This window comes from Aquarana catesbeiana, linkage group LG06, assembly GCF_042186555.1.
Source record: "Aquarana catesbeiana isolate 2022-GZ linkage group LG06, ASM4218655v1, whole genome shotgun sequence".
In the NCBI taxonomy this organism is placed as follows: Eukaryota; Metazoa; Chordata; class Amphibia; order Anura; family Ranidae; genus Aquarana; species Aquarana catesbeiana.
The window spans coordinates 80,891,286-80,907,512 of NC_133329.1; the positions used below are offsets into that span (position 1 = coordinate 80,891,286).

The 16,227-nt window shown below is 50.6% G+C and overlaps 1 long non-coding RNA gene and 1 other non-coding gene across 2 annotated transcripts; one reads left to right on the forward strand and one right to left on the reverse strand.

Moving 5' to 3' along the window:
* Positions 1-2,191: 2,191 nt before the first annotated feature.
* TRNAE-UUC (transfer RNA glutamic acid (anticodon UUC)) lies at positions 2,192-2,263 on the forward strand. Its single transcript has one exon. It is a non-coding gene; the product is annotated as a tRNA-Glu (tRNA).
* Positions 2,264-3,419: 1,156 nt separating this feature from the next.
* Positions 3,420-8,846, reverse strand: LOC141147648 (uncharacterized). Its single transcript, XR_012245078.1, has 3 exons — positions 8,406-8,846; positions 6,203-6,358; positions 3,420-3,514 (listed from the first exon to the last, which is right to left on the reverse strand). It is a non-coding gene; the product is annotated as an uncharacterized lncRNA (long non-coding RNA).
* Positions 8,847-16,227: the final 7,381 nt, after the last annotated feature.

Below are 16,227 nucleotides of genomic sequence, written 5' to 3' on the forward strand. Positions count from 1 at the left end.
ACGGAGACTCCACCAGCATGTGACGTTCACACAGATACTCCACCAGCATGTGACATTCACACAGATACTCCACCAGCATGTGACATTCACATTGAGACACCACCTGAATGTCACATTCATGTTGAGACTACAGCACAATGTGAGGTTCATGTTGAGAACCCACCAAAATACCAGGGCAGCCATTTGAATATCTCCTCCCATGAAGATGAGGGCAAGCTTAAAGAAAAGGATAGGCAGATCCTGGTGGTAGGGGACTCTGTTATTAGAGGGACAGAGAGGGCAATCTGTCAGAATGACCGCGATCAACGAACAGTATATTGTTTCCCAGTCGCACGAGTTCGGGACATTGCAGATCGGATGGATGCATTGTTGGATGGGGCTGGAGAGGATCCAGTTGTCATGGTACATATTGGAACCAATGACAACATTAGAAGAAAATGGAGCACCCTACAAAATGATTTCAGGGACTTAGGGGCTATATTGAAGAAAAGGACCTCCAAGGCAGCATTTTCAGAAATACTGCCTGTACCTCGAGCCACTCCAAGGAGGCAACAGGAGCTTAGGGAGCTTAGCAAGTGGCTGAAGAATTGGTGCAGGAAGGAGGGGTTTGGCTTCATGGAGACCTGGACTGACTTTTCAATTGGTCACTTGCTCTACAGCAGGGATGGACTGCACTTTAATGAGCACGGTGCAGCTCTGTTGGGAAAGAAAATAACCAAAAGGGTGGAAAAAATGTTAAATCAACCACGTGTCATTCACATCGAGACTCCTCCAGCATGCAACGACTCTGTTGAGACTCGGGCAGAATGTAACTTTCCCACTAAGACACCGGCAGATTGTGGCGTTACCACTGAGACTTTGGCAGAATGTGACGTTCATCAGCAGCTTCTGAATCACAGACTCAACTAAAAGTCTGAGGAACCCTCCCAGGGACCAGATACGGCTTTACCAACACAGGTCCCTACACTGGTGGCGGCTGCCACTCCAGTATTCAGAGGGCCTTCCCATCAGCCCTCTATTTCCCTTTTTGGAGCTTCTGAATCACCAACTATGAATGTAAATGGACAAACAAGATGATTGACTGTTCCTAGAAGAAGACTCAACAAAAATTCGAAGGAACCCTCCCGAGGGACCAGGTATGGCTGTACCAACACAGGTCCCTACACTGGTGGCGGCTGCCACTCCAGTATTTAGAGGGCCTTCCCATCAGCCCTCTATTTCCCTTTTTGGAGCTTCTGAATCACCAACTATGAATGTAAATGGACAAACAAGATGATTGACTGTTCCTAGAAGAAGACTCAACAAAAATTCTAAGGAACCCTCCCGAGGGACCAGGTATGGCTGTACCAACACAGGTCCCTACACTGGTGGCTGCCACTTCAGTAACCAGAGGGTTTTCCCATCAGCCCTCCATTTTCGTTTTTGGAACTTCTGAATCAACAACTATCAATGCAGCTGGACAAACAAGACTATTGGCTGTTCCTAGAAGAAGACTCAACAAAAAGTCTGAGGAAGCCTCCCTGGGACCAGGTACGGCTGTACCAACACAGGTCCCTACACTGGTGCGAGCTGCCACTCCAGTAACCGGAGGGTCTTCCCATCAGCCCTCTATTTACCTTTCTGTAGCTTCTGCAGAAGCTTTAAGGTTCGACAATATGTCGCCAAAACATAATCACCTGAAGAACAAGGGGGAGTATGGAAGAGAGAGGGAGGAAAAGGGGGGGGGAAGGTTGGAGAAAGAAGGGGGTGAGGGTTGGGGGGAACCCCCACACCCCTTCCTTACCCCTAACCTTCCCTCCCCCCCTCCTTTCCTCCCTCTCTCCCTCTTCCATACCCCCCCCCTTGGGCGTGTGTTGGACCGGCTGAGGGGAGGTTGGAGGCCGGTATTCTTTGGGTGTGTTTTGGATTGTTATATACATAGATTGCAGTTTAGGATAAGTTTGGATTTCTTCTGGAGGCTCTTTGAGTGGACATAATTGATGAACTCCGTTCAGCGGGGGCGGGCCTTAGAGAACAGAGGCCGCATACAGGCAGCACAGAGGCTTAGGGGTTAGCCTTGCAGCACTGGGGGCCATGGTTCAAATCCTGACCAGGACACTATCTGCATGGAGTTTGCATGTTCTCCCTGTGCTTGCGTGGGTTTCCTCCGGGTACTCCGGTTTCCTCCCACACTACAAAGACATGCTACCTTGCGTTGGTGGTGCAGTGGTGAGCATAGCTGCCTTTCAAGCAGCTGACCCGGGTTCGATTCCCGGCCAACGCCTTCTCCAATACTTGGAGTCCTCAGAGAGAAAAGCGCTATACAAGGGTGGAATGAAGAATGAAGCAAATGTGTGGAATGTTTGAGGAAGAAAATGTTCCCCCAGAATCTATAGAAGGTGAACCCAGCAACTGATAGAAGACGCTTAGGCTGCGATCACACCTAGGCCTTCCGGATAGCGGGCGGAATTACTTCGATTCCAGATTGTGATCCAGTTATTTTCAATGGCACCCCAATCATGGGACAATATTGTCACCTGACAAATCACAAAAAAAAATTGCGGGACGCCTATTTCCCATAGGCCGTCAGGCAACAATCGCGGCAAAATCACGCCTCGATTGGGATGATATTGAAAGTAAAGGGATCGCAAGCGTGTGCTGCGTTTTGCACCGATTCGGGAATCCAGAACACCTAGGTGTGACCAAATCCTCGCCGTGTCCATCATACGACAAGAACTTCCTGCACAAACGTCCCCCCAACATGAATAATACACCCATACCCCCCCAACATGAATATTACACCCATACTCCCCCATCAGGAATATTACACCGACAAGCCCCAACATGAATATTACACCCATACCCACCCAACATGAATATTACACAGACACCCTCCCAGCAGGAATATTACACACATACCCCCCCAGCAGAAATATTACACCCATACCCCCCCAACATGAATATTACACCCATACCCCCAGCAGGAATATTACACCGACACCCCCCCATCCTGACACTGACGTCCCCCCAGCAGGAATATTACACCGACACCCCCCACCCTGACACTGACGTCCCCCCAGGAATATTACACCGACACCCCCCATCCTGACACTGACGTTCCCCCAGGAATATTACACCGACACCCCCCATCCTGACGTTGACATCCCCCCAGCAGGAATAAGAAAATAAGGATGATCCTCAGTTCCATCTAGTGGTCATAATGCAGTACATGTATGACAGGAAGCTACACAGACCAATAGGGTGGTTAGAGGGTTGGAAAGGGGAGGCCACGACGTGTCCATGCCCAGTAAGTCCCAAAATATTTCCTCTGCTCGGGGGTCCACACTTAAGGCAAGGTGATTTCCATTCTAGATTTGATAGAAAATAAAGTGTGTCGCTGTGGTGAAGCAGGGGCTGTTATCTGCTAGTACTTACCCTTGGAGGATCTTCCACAGGCTTTGGCACACAGCGCTCTTTGTTGCTCCACTTCATCTTTCTCTTGATATTCACTTAACAAGGAGCTGAGGTATTCTTCCTGTGACAAGAAGAAGGGAAGACATAAGAGTCTCTATCCTGGACAAGAAGAGCTCAGCAATCAAGGCTTCATAGCAGGACTCCAGGCAGACCTTAAAGTGGACCTCTCAGCAACTTTACAAGTCTGCATGAAGATATAGAATATACCGTATTCTTCTATCCCTTCTACAAGTGAAAAAATGTCACTTTTCATCCTGCCGGAAATATACAGAGCTCAGAACTTTCTGCTCTTGTTGTCTCTGGACTGTTTTCAGTCCCAGTTCTCTATGTGGACTACAAAACATCACCTCACTATGTTATAGACAGGGGGGAGTATTCTGTAGTCCAAACACACTTTCTGTCCTACGGTGACAACGTTTCCATAGATTCAGTACAGTGAGTGTTGTCACCCTAGGACAGGAAGTTACTGGCAGGATCAAAGACAAAGGGAAAAGAAAACGAATGCAGCCACCATATATGAGGACTGCTAAGCTGAAGTATAGTACATTTTTGTATTTCGGATTCCCCCATAAATCAGTTGGCCCCATCCGTGTACCCCCACAAAGCACTTGCCCCATCAGAGTACATATATAGATCAGTTGCCCCATTACAGTGTCCCCATAGATTAATTGCCCCATCAAACTGCCCCCATAGAATAGTTGCCTCCATCACAGAGCTCAGTGTACCTGTAGGAGAACTCCCTATAGCCTGGCAGGCAGAAGGTGGGAGCTGGCAGGAGAAATGTGCTGCAGGGCACACAGCAGGCACGTGAAGTCATTGGTTGCTAGGCATGCCGGCATCTCTAGCAACCAATGACTGCTGCTCAATGGACCAGGACTTGTGGGCGGTCTGCCATGTTAGTGAAGGCTCCATGAACCTATCAGCCTGTGGTGGAGCCAGGGACTTTATGTGGGAGGAGACTCATCTAATCTCTCGGTGTAGGAGAATTCAGACTGAGGAGTGGGTGGAGCAGAATAGGTAGGGGCGGGGCGAAGGAGTATGACGTAATGTTGTGGGGGAGGTGCTAGGAGAGGGAGCCTGTCACCTGTGCCCTGCCCCCGAGCATAATGCCTGGGTCATGCCCCCCCTTGTCTTGGCCCCCTGCTTCCAGTCATATGCTCTATTGATCTACTGACCACCCTCCCCCCCATAGATCTCCTGCTCTGTATGGACAATCACTCATGCCCCATACTTGGGAAAAAGGAAAAATTAGAACAGGGAACAAAGGAATATAAATGGAAATATGGTGGAACTTGGCGTGCCGCGGTGACAACTTTCCACCATCTTTGGTCACATCTGCGCGTTCTGGTAATGCGCACAGAAATGCACGTTTCCACGCAATCCCGGAACACGCAAAAATATCTGCCTCACGCTTGTAGTGCCATTTATTGTAAATTTCCCCCCAAAACGTGAGACCCCAATACAAGAAATGTGGCAAAATGCGCGGGAAATAAAACAAAGCAGAACGCGTCATGAGATACTTTGTCAGGCTTGTGGGGCATAGGGCAACGCACTGAAATCAATGGGGGGCGCTATGCTTGTTGGGGGTTTGTCATCCAGGTGTATGTCAGAGGAGTTACTGGGACCGGCATTGGTGTCAGCGGACGCTCTATTAACCCTCAGCACTGGTGTCAGCGGACGCACTATTAACCCCGGCATTGGTGTCAGCGGACGCACTATTAACCCCGGCATTGGTGTCAGCGGACGCAATATTAACTCTCAGCATTGGTGTCAGCGAACGCACTATTAACCCCGGCATTGGTGTCAGTGGACGCACTATTAACCCCGGCATTGGTGTCAGCGGACGCACTATTAACTCCCAGCATTGGTGTCAGCGGACGCACTATTAACCCCCAGATTTGGTGTCAGCGGACACACTATTAACCCCCAACATTGGTGTCAGCGGACGCACTATTAACCCCGGCATTGGTGTCAGCGGACGCACTATTAACTCCCAGCATTGGTGTCAGCGGACGCATTATTAACCCCCAGCATTGGTGTCAGCGGACGCACTATTAACCCTGGCATTGCTGTCAGCGGACGCACTATTAACCCCTGCATTGGTGTCAGCGGACGCACTATTAACCCCCAGCATTGGTGTCAGCGGTCGCACTATTTACCCCGGCATTGGTGTCAGCGGACGCACTATTAACCCCCGCATTGCTGTCAGCGGACGCACTATTAACCCCTGCATTGGTGTCAGCGGACGCACTATTAACCCCCAGCATTGGTGTCAGCAGACGCACTATTAACCCCCAGCATTGGTGTCAGCAGACGCACTATTAACCCCCAGCATTGGTGTCAGCGGACGCACTATTAACCCCGGCATTGCTGTCAGCGGACGCAATATTAACCCCGGCATTGGTGTCAGCGGATGCACTATTAACCCCCAGCATTAGTGTCAGCGGACGCACTATTAACCCCCAGCATTGGTGTCAGCGGATGTACTATTAACCCCCAGCATTGGTGTCAGCGGATGCACTATTAAAACCGGAATTGCTGTCAGCGGACGCACCAATAACCCCCAGCATTGGTGTCAGCGGACGTACTATTAACCCCGAGATTCAGTGATGTCCCCTGGTATTCCCCCCCCCCCAGAGATTCTGCAATGTCCCCTCGTATCACCCCCCCCCAGAGATTCAGCGATGTCCCCTGGTATCCCCCCCCTCAGAGATTCAGCGATGTCCCCTGGTATCCCCCCCATCCATACTTGTCAGGCTCCATGATGAATCAGACAGCCTCAGGTGACGCTGACCAAAAAAGTACACAATGGATTCCATCTGCTTCTGGTGGTCACAAATCTGCAGAATCAGAGAGCTGAACCTCCAGGAGAGGAAGTCCTTCACCTTCTGGGGGGGCGGAGACACTGCATGAAAGGGGGGGAAATACAAAACCACATCAGGAAGTAAATCGATATTATTCCCTATATATCATTATTATTCACAATAAATATACATTTTATATGGATGTGAAACCATTTCCAGGTGTGTCAATGTCCCAGAGACACCCCCCCAGAGACACACCCCCGAGACACCCCACCAGAGACATACCCCCGAGACACACCGCCAAAGACACACCCCCGAGACACACCCCCAGAGAAACACCTCCGAGACACACCCCCAGAGACACACCTCCGAGACAACCCCCCAGAGGCACACCCCGGAGACACCCCCCCAAGACACACCCCCAGAGACACCCCCCCGAGACACACCTCCGAGACACACCCCCAGGGACACACCCCCCCAGAGACACACCCCCAAGAGACACCCGCCCAGAGACACACATCCAAGACACACCCCCAGAGACACCCCCCCAGAGACACCCCCCCAGAGACACACCTCCGAGACACACCCCCAGGGACACATCCCCCAGAGACACCCCCCAGAGACACACCCCCCAGAGACACACCTCCGAGACACCCCCCCAGGGATACACCCCCCCAGAGACACACCCCCAGAGACACACCTCCGAGACACACCCCCAGGGATACACCCCCCAGAGACACACCCCCAGAGACACACCTCCGAGACACACCGCCAGGGACACACCCCTCAGAGACACACCCCCAGGGATACACCCCCCAGAGACACACCCCCAGGGATACACCCCTCCAGAGACACACCCCCGGGATACACCCCAGAGACACAACCCAGAGACACAACCCAGAGACACACTCCCAAAGATACACTCCAGAAACACAACCCAGAGACACCCCCCAAAAATACACTCCAGAGATACCCCCCCCAAAGATACACTCCAGAAACACAACCCAGAGACACCCCCCAAAAAATACACCCCAGTGACACACCCCCAGGGATACACCCCAGAGACACACCCCCAAGGATACACCCCAGTGACACACCCCCAGGGATACACCCCCAGGGATACACCCCAGAGACACACCCCCAGGGATACACCCCATAGACACACCCCCAGGGATACACCCCAGTGACACAACCACAGAGACACACCCCCAGAGACACATCCCCTCCTTACACTGGTGGTCATGGCAGTACCTCCTTACACTGGTGGTCATGGCAGTACCTCTTTACACTGGTGGTCATGGCAGTACCTCTGTACACTGCTGGTCATGGTAGAACCTCTTTACACTGGTGGTCATGGCAGTACCTCTTTACACTGGTGGTCATGGCAGTACCTCTTTACACTGGTGGTCATGGCAGTACCTCCGTACACTGGTGGTCATGGTAGTACCTCTTTACACAGGAGGTCATGGCAGTACCTCTTTACACTGGTGGTCATGGCAGTACCTCCGTACACTGGTGGTCATGGTAGTACCTCCATACACTGGGGGTCATGGTAGTACCTCCGTACACTGGTGGTCATGGCAGTACCTCCATACACTGGTGGTCATGGTAGTACCTCCATACACTGGTGGCCATGGCAGTACCTCTTTACACTGGTGGTAATGGTAGTACCTCCGTACACTGGTGGTCATGGTAGTACCTCCGTACACTGGTGGCCATGGCAGTACCTCTTTACACTGGTGGTCATGGTAGTACCTCCGTACACTGGTGGTCATGGTAGTACCTCCGTACACTGGTGGTCACGGTAGTACCTCCGTACACTGGTGGTCATGGTAGTACCTCCGTACACTGGTGGTCATGGTAGTACCTCCGTACACTGGTGGTCATGGCAGTACCTCCGTACACTGGTGGTCATGGTAGTACCTCCGTACACTGGTGGTCATGGCAGTACCTCCGTACACTGGTGGTCATGGTAGTACCTCCGTACACTGGTGGTCATGGTAGTACCTCCGTACACTGGTGGTCATGGTAGTACCTCCGTACACTGGTGGTCATGGTAGTACCTCCTTACACTGGTGGTGAGTGAATTCTTTATTCTGATTCCATAGAACAGTATTAGTCCCACACGAACTCTGGAACATCATATACCTTTTCTGAACACAGTGGACTTTTGATTCTTAGTGGCACAGAACGCCCTTCCAGAGATGAGTAGAGATATTCTGGAGATTTCCGCTGCACTCCTGACAAGCCGCCATGTTCCTTTTAGGGAAGAGAGGTTTCCGGCTCACCACTCTCCCGTTTTTGCACAGAGTCTTTCTAATGGTTGAGTCATGAACATTCACCTGAGCCGAGGCCAGAGAGGCCTGCAGTTCCCGGGACGAGGCAGAAGGGTTCTTCTTGACTTCACTGATGATGATCCTTCTGGCCTGGGGGGAGATTTTCGCAGGACGACCACTCCTAGGTAGATTCACCACCGTTCCAAACTTCTTCCACTTGGTGAGAATGGCTCTGACCATAGTCCGATTGAGGTCCAGGGCCTTGGAGATGGTGGTGTAACCCTGTCCAGACTGATAGACTTCAGCCACCTTTCTCCGAAGGTCTGCCGAAATCTCACTAGAGCACGGCACGACTCCCCACACTCCGACAACTCCGCATTTCCTGGCAAAGGTTCAAACAGATAAAGATTAGAGGCTCAGTCATAGACTGCACTGGGGACATTAGAGTGTCAGCTCCTGGGCTCAGTCATAGACTATAGTGGGGACATTAGAGTGTCAGCTCCTGGGCTCAGTCATAGACTATAGTGGGGACATTAGAGTGTCAGCTCCTGGGCTCAGTCATAGACTATAGTGAGGACATTAGAGTGTCAGCTCCTGGTCTCATTCATAGAATATAGTGGGGACTTTAGAGTGTCAGCTCCTGGGCTCAGTCATAGACTATAGTGGGGACATTAGAGTGTCAGCTCCTGGGCTCAATCATAGACTATAGTGGGGACATTGGAGTGTCAGCTCCTGGGCCCAGTAATAGACTATAGTGGGGACATTAGAGTGTCAGCTCCTGGGCTCAGTCATAGACTATAGTGGGGACATTAGAGTGTCAGCTCCTGGGCTCAGCCATAAACTATAGTAGGGACATTGGAGTGTCAGCTCCTGGGCTCAGTAATAGACTATAGTGAGAATGGCTCTGACCGTAGTCCGATTGAGGTCCAGGGCCTTGGAGATGGTGGTGTAACCCTGTCCAGACTGATAGACTTCAGCCACCTTTCTCCGAATGTCTGCCGAAATCTCACTAGAGCGCGGCACGACTCCCCACACTCCGACAACTCCGCATTTCCTGGCAAAGGTTCAAACAGATAAAGATTAGAGGCTCAGTCATAGACTGCACTGGGGACATTAGAGTGTCAGCTCCTGGGCTCAGTCATAGACTATAGTGGGGACATTAGAGTGTCAGCTCCTGGGCTCAGTCATAGACTATAGTGGGGACATTAGAGTGTCAGCTCCTGGGCTCAGTCATAGACTATAGTGGGGACATTAGAGTGTCAGCTCCTGGGCTCAGCCATAAACTATAGTAGGGACATTGGAGTGTCAGCTCCTGGGCTCAGTAATAGACTATAGTGAGAATGGCTCTGACCGTAGTCCGATTGAGGTCCAGGGCCTTGGAGATGGTGGTGTAACCCTGTCCAGACTGATAGACTTCAGCCACCTTTCTCCGAAGGTCTGCCAAAATCTCACTGGAGCGCGGCACGACTCCCCACACTCCGACAACTCCGCATTTCCTGGCAAAGGTTCAAACAGATAAAGATTAGAGGCTCAGTCATAGACTGCACTGGGGACATTAGAGTGTCAGCTCCTGGGCTCAGTCATAGATTATAGTGGGGACATTAGAGTGTCAGCTCCTGGGCTCAGTCATAGACTATAGTGAGGACATTAGAGTGTCAGCTCCTGGTCTCATTCATAGAATATAGGGGGACATTAGAGTGTCAGCTCCTGGGCTCAGTCATAGACTATAGTGGGGACATTATAGTGTGAGCTCCTGGGCTCAGTCATAGACTATAGTGGGGACATTGGAGTGTCAGCTCCTGGGCCCAGTCATAGACTATAGTGGGGACATTAGAGTGTCAGCTCCTGGGCTCAGTCATAGACTATAGTGGGGACATTACAGTGTCAGCTCCTGGGCTCAGCCATAAACTATAGTAGGGACATCAGAGTGTCAGGTCCTGGGCTCAGTCATAGACTATAGTGGGGACATTGGAGTGTCAGCTCCTGGGCTCAGCCATAGACTATAGTGGGGACATCAGAGTGTCAGCTCTTGGGCTCAGTCATAGACTATAGTGGGGACATTGGAGTGTCAGCTCCTGGGCTCAGCCATAGACTATAGTGGGGACATCAGAGTGTCAGCTCTTGGGCTCAGTCATAGACTATAGTGGGGACATTGGAGTGTCAGCTCCTGGGCCCAGTCATAGACTGTAATGGGGACATTGGAGTGTACATATACAGAGAGTACACAGGTCACATCTCTATATCTGGGTATATACGGGGGATATAGTATATAGAGATTAGGGGTGCAACGGATCAAAAAACTCACAGTTCGGATCGTTCCTCGGATCAACAAAAAAAAATCTCCCCCACTGTAATAATATATTGGCAGGGTATTGCAGAGTATTGCAGAGTATTGGCAGAGTATTGCAGAGTATTGGCAGAGTATTGGCAGGGCATTGCAGAGTATTGGCAGAATATTGGCAGGGCATTGCAGAGTATTGGCAGGGTATTGCAGAGTATTGGCGAGTATTGGCAGGGTATGGCAGAGTATTGGCAGGGTATGGCAGAGTATTGGCAGGGTATTGCAGAGTATTGGCGAGTATTGGCAGGGTATTGCAGAGTATTGGCAGAGCATGGCAGAGTATTGGCAGGGCATGGCAGAGTATTGGCAGGGTATGGCAGAGTATTGGCAGGGTATTGCAGAGTATTGGCAAGTATTGGCAGGGTATTGCAGAGTATTGGCAGGGTATGGCAGGGTATTGGCAGGGTATTGGCAGAGTATTGGCAGGGTATTGCAGAGTATTGGCAGGGTATGGCAGGGTATGGCAGAGTATTGGCAGGGTATGGCAGGGTATTGGCAGGGTATTGGCAAGGTATTGGCAGGGTATTGGCAGAGTATTGGCAGGGTATGGCAGAGTATTGGCAGGGTATGGCAGAGTATTGGCAGGGTATTGGCAGGGCATTGCAGAGTATTGGCAGGGTATTGCAGAGTATTGGCAGGGTATGGCAGAGTATTGGCAGGGCATTGCAGAGTATTGGCAGGGCATTGCAGAGTATTGGCAGAGTATTGGCAGGGTATTGGCAGGGTATTGGCAGGGCATTGCAGAGTATTGGCAGGGCATTGCAGAGTATTGCAGAGTATTGTCAGGGCATTGCAGAGTATTGTCAGGGCATTGCAGAGTATTGGCAGGGTATGGCAGGGTATTGGCAGAGTATTGCAGAGTATTGCAGAGTATTGTCAGGGCATTGCAGAGTATTGGCAGGGTATGGCAGGGTATTGGCAGAGTATGTATATATATATATATATATATATATATATATATATATGACAGTGGATTTATAGTATATACAGAGATTACACAGATCACATCTCTATATCAGGGTATATATGGGTGATATAGTATATAGAGATATATATAGGACAGTGGATATATAGTATATACAGAGTACATACGTCACACCTCTATATCCGGGGATTCCTGTGAGGAGTCAGTCAGATTTGCGCTCTTTACTCGGCTCCGCCCCTTTCTCCCGGCATGCCTCGCGCTCCTCCTCTTCCCGCAGTTGCTATGATGAAGCTTAGAGCATGCCCACGGGTGACGGACAGGTGGGTGGGCTAATGAGTAGCAGCGTGGCGGCCAATGAGCGGCGCGGAGGAGCAGGTTGTCGGCCAATGAGCGTCGCGGAGGAGAAAGAGGACGGCCAATGAGGGGGGCGGGTAGAGCGCGCAGTAGGCAGGTCTACAAGGAGTGATTGTGTGACCCCCTCCATGGCACATAAGAAACATGACAGCCCTTCCAACACCGGACCACCCCCGGGGGACCAAGATGGAGCAGATCCCACACCGCCTCTTCCTGCAGGCCTTCAAGAGTCAGTATATATATATATATATCCCCCACCTATAAACTATCTGTATACCCCACCTATATACTATCTATATACTCCCTTCCCCCTCCATATACTATCTATATACTTCCCTCTTCCCCCATATACTATATACCCCTCTTCACCCCTCACCTATATATATCCCCCTATCAGAGGCGGCTCTAGGCTTTGTGAGGCCTTAGGCAAAACTTCGACATGAGGTCCCACTGATGCCCTTGAACTATGCAGCAGGCCTTCCCAGATTGAGATGCTCGTGCGGTGGATGGGAAAAGTGACGTGCGCAGACGCAACATCACTCCTCATTGGCTGGTAGGCAGAACATCAGGAGTCTTAGGTTACGCGAGAAGTGAGTGTAACAGGGCTTTTAACGTTGCCTGCATACAGAGGCATTAAGATGTCCTGTCATCTCTAAAATAAAGGGCTGCAGATCAGATGTTCGGCACACTTAAGTGAGTCAGGGCTCTTAATGCTGCCTGAGCACAGCGGTGTTAAGGTCCCCTGTCAATCAAAACTGGGGTAATGTGTGTTGCACTACCCCTGAAGGAGCCGCTTGGTAATTTTGGGTTCCCTGTTCTGCGCCTCAACTCCAAGAACACCTTCAGCCCCTCTGACACACCTGGTTGATTGAATCACTACAGACACACATAGCGTATAGTACCTTTCACCTTACTGTAGGATATAGGCAATAAACAATTACACACGTGTTTAGTGGTAGACACTATTTGTCTAGAATTAGGAACTTGCATAAATGATAAAAAATCCAGTTCACAAAGCAGAGTAGAACTACCCTCAGGTAATAAAGGTAAACAAATATATCTATAAAAGCAGCTCTATATCAATAGCAAAAAAAATCAATACGAGAATAGGTAAAACAATATTTAGCAACACAACTGTAATCTAAACATGTTTAAAGGAATAGCAGTTTCCTAATTGTTTTCCTTTAAATGGCAACAACAAACTGTGCAGGGCCAGTGCAAGGATTTTCGTTTACTTATCCCTGGTCCAGGAAGTGACGTCATACAGGGGAGGGCTGGAAGCCTGTCCAGTCAAGTGGCCCATTGAACCACCAAATCAGCTCATCCATGCCCACCTGCTTTTTCAATGCAGCCTCACCAGTGCCGCCTCATCAGTGCCCATCAATGCAGCCTCATCAGTGCCCATCAATGCAGACTCACCAGAGTTGTAGTTTCCTCTGCCCTGCTTGGGAGCTTGAGCGCGGACTACAACTCCCGGAATGCAACAGCAGCCGGATGGGCCGCCGGCCCAATTTCCTACAGAAGAAAAAAAAAAAGGCAGCGGGCAGCAGCTGCCAGCTGTTTTCAACATAGAGTGGCCTAGGGGGCACTCTGCCCCCCCCGGCCCAGCCTGCCCCTGACGTCATACATGACACTTCACGGTCTGTGTACAGGAGGGTGGCTGAGTGGATGAAGGTCTGCTGAGCTACGGCCGCCCTTCCCAGTGCCACCCATCATGACAGCACCGGGCCCGCAGGTGGGACAGTGGTGCCCGGTAAACATGGTGAAGGGGGTTGCACATTGTGTCAGTGGTGGAAGTGATAGGCGGCTTCCCAGCCAATTGTAACACTTCCAGATGAAAGGCGACAGTCAGCTTTACTATAGTACACACACTCCGAGCTGCTATAGGGGCTGGGGATTAGGATTTTACTGCCCCCCTATCCTGGTGCCCTGAGGTGGCTGCTTAAGCCACCATATGGTAGTGCTGGCCATAGCCCTAGGGCCACTACAGTTATAGGGCAGTCTTTAGGCTCGATTCACATGTGATTCGCACCACACTGCAGTGCAAATCACATGTGAAGTCTGTGCTATGTGATTTTTTGCCATACAGATAGTATTGCTGAATTTGCATCGCATTTGGACCAAGGTCATGCAGGACCCTTTTTTTGGTCCACACCAGAATCGGATCGCATGATTCATGTCTAAATTGACAGTTTACACAGCAATATGTGAACCGATCTGGGGGTGTCATTAACTTTGCATTGACACTTTCAGCGGTTCGCATAAGGCAGTGTGAACCGAGTCAGGTGCGATGCAGGAACCGGCAGTGGATTCACAGGGTTCTCGCATCGCACCAGTGTGAACCGAGCCTAAGTGTTGGTTCACACTACAGCGAATCCGCTGCGGGTTCCCGCATCGTATGTCTCCCGGTGGCAGTTCACACTGCCCTATGTGAACTGCTTGGAGGGTCAATACAAAGTTAATGACACCCCCAAATCAGTTTGCATATCGCAGTGTAAACTGCAAATTCGGACAGGAATCAGATCACATTGATGTGAACACCCACGCGTTCCGATTCTGCTGCAGATCAGAAAAGAGGTCCTGTGCGAGTTTTTTCCAAATGCGATACAAATCCAGCCATACAATATGTATGGCTGAAATCGCATAGAAGTCGCATGTGATCTGCACTGCAGTGTGGTACAAATCACATCCGATGTTGAACATCGCTGCAGTGTGAACTAGCACTAAGTCCTAAATCTTCATCTCTTGCAGCTGTGAATAGGGCCTGCGGGCAGTATTAGGGCCAAAGAATACCAGGGTGGGCAGTTCCTATAGATGGCAGAAGATAATGGCCGACTGGCCCTCTTACCTGACCTGAGGATACAGCAACAATGGTTCCTCTGATCAGGAGTTGGCTCATTCTGGGTTGCCTGTGGCGACTCCACTGGGTGGTGCCCAGATCTGTATTCTGGAAATAACTTCATGCCTTTCTTCAGAAGTGATGGTGATAGGCAGTGTGGATTTCTCTGTGGTGGTGCAGTGCAGTGGGATTCTCTCTCTCTGATGGTGCAGTGCAGTGGGATTCTCTCTCTCTGATGGAGTTCTGGGTGCACTTCCCCAAAATTCCCCCGGGATTCTGGATCTCTCTCCCTCCTCTTCAGCTGGGCATGCTGGGGCCTGCAGTTTCTTCCCTTAGTTTTGCAATGTCCACCACTCGAGACTACATTTCCCACAATCCTCCTCTGTTTCATTTTAGTGTTTTTTTTCCCCCTTGTCCAATAAGAAGGAGGGGGAAGAAACAAAGTACAGTGCTGAGAGGAGGAGAGGGGGGGGGGGAGAAGACCCCGCAGCAGCTTCTCTCTCCACACAGACCCTTTTTCTGCTGCTCTGCTCAACTCTGACAGGAGGAAGGAGGGGGGATGGGCAGGAAGCAGAGAGAGAGAGGGAATGCCCTCCAGTCTTTTCGCGGCGGCTCGAGCAGGAGGGTGAAGGAGGTCTCCTCGGACCCGCTCCTGTCATTTGCCGGCGGCACATATCAGGCAAATTCGGTGATGGCGAGGCCCCTATGATGGCGAGGCCTGAGGCGATCGCCTAATTTGCCTAATTGGAGAGCCGCCTCTGCTGGAAATCCAATGCTGTTTTTCAGGAGGAGTTTAAAGTGGAAGAAAAACATATGTATAATAACTATTCTCTCCTCCTACCGTACCTATCCTGCCTAACCCGTATTAAAAAAATCTGTGTACTTACCTGTTTTTAATCTGCTTTGGTTCGGTCACATGATCCTACAGCTCTGACCTGGGGTAGGGGTGTGGGAATTCTGGGAGCTGTGTTGTCACCCACGGGCATTGTCGGCGCTCCCTCCTCATCCCTACAGCAGCCTCTTACTAACACAGGAGAGATGATGCTGCTGGATCACAAGAGTGTATTTTGTAATACAGGCTAGGCAGGATGGGTAGGAGGGGAGGGGGCATTTTGAAGAATAATTAAACCCCTTTTCCACTTTAAAGTGGTTGTACACCTCAGTCATGAAATCTGAACAAAGCACATATACAGTATCTGTAGTGTTTACTTGTCCATCTCCAAAGATCTTAGGGG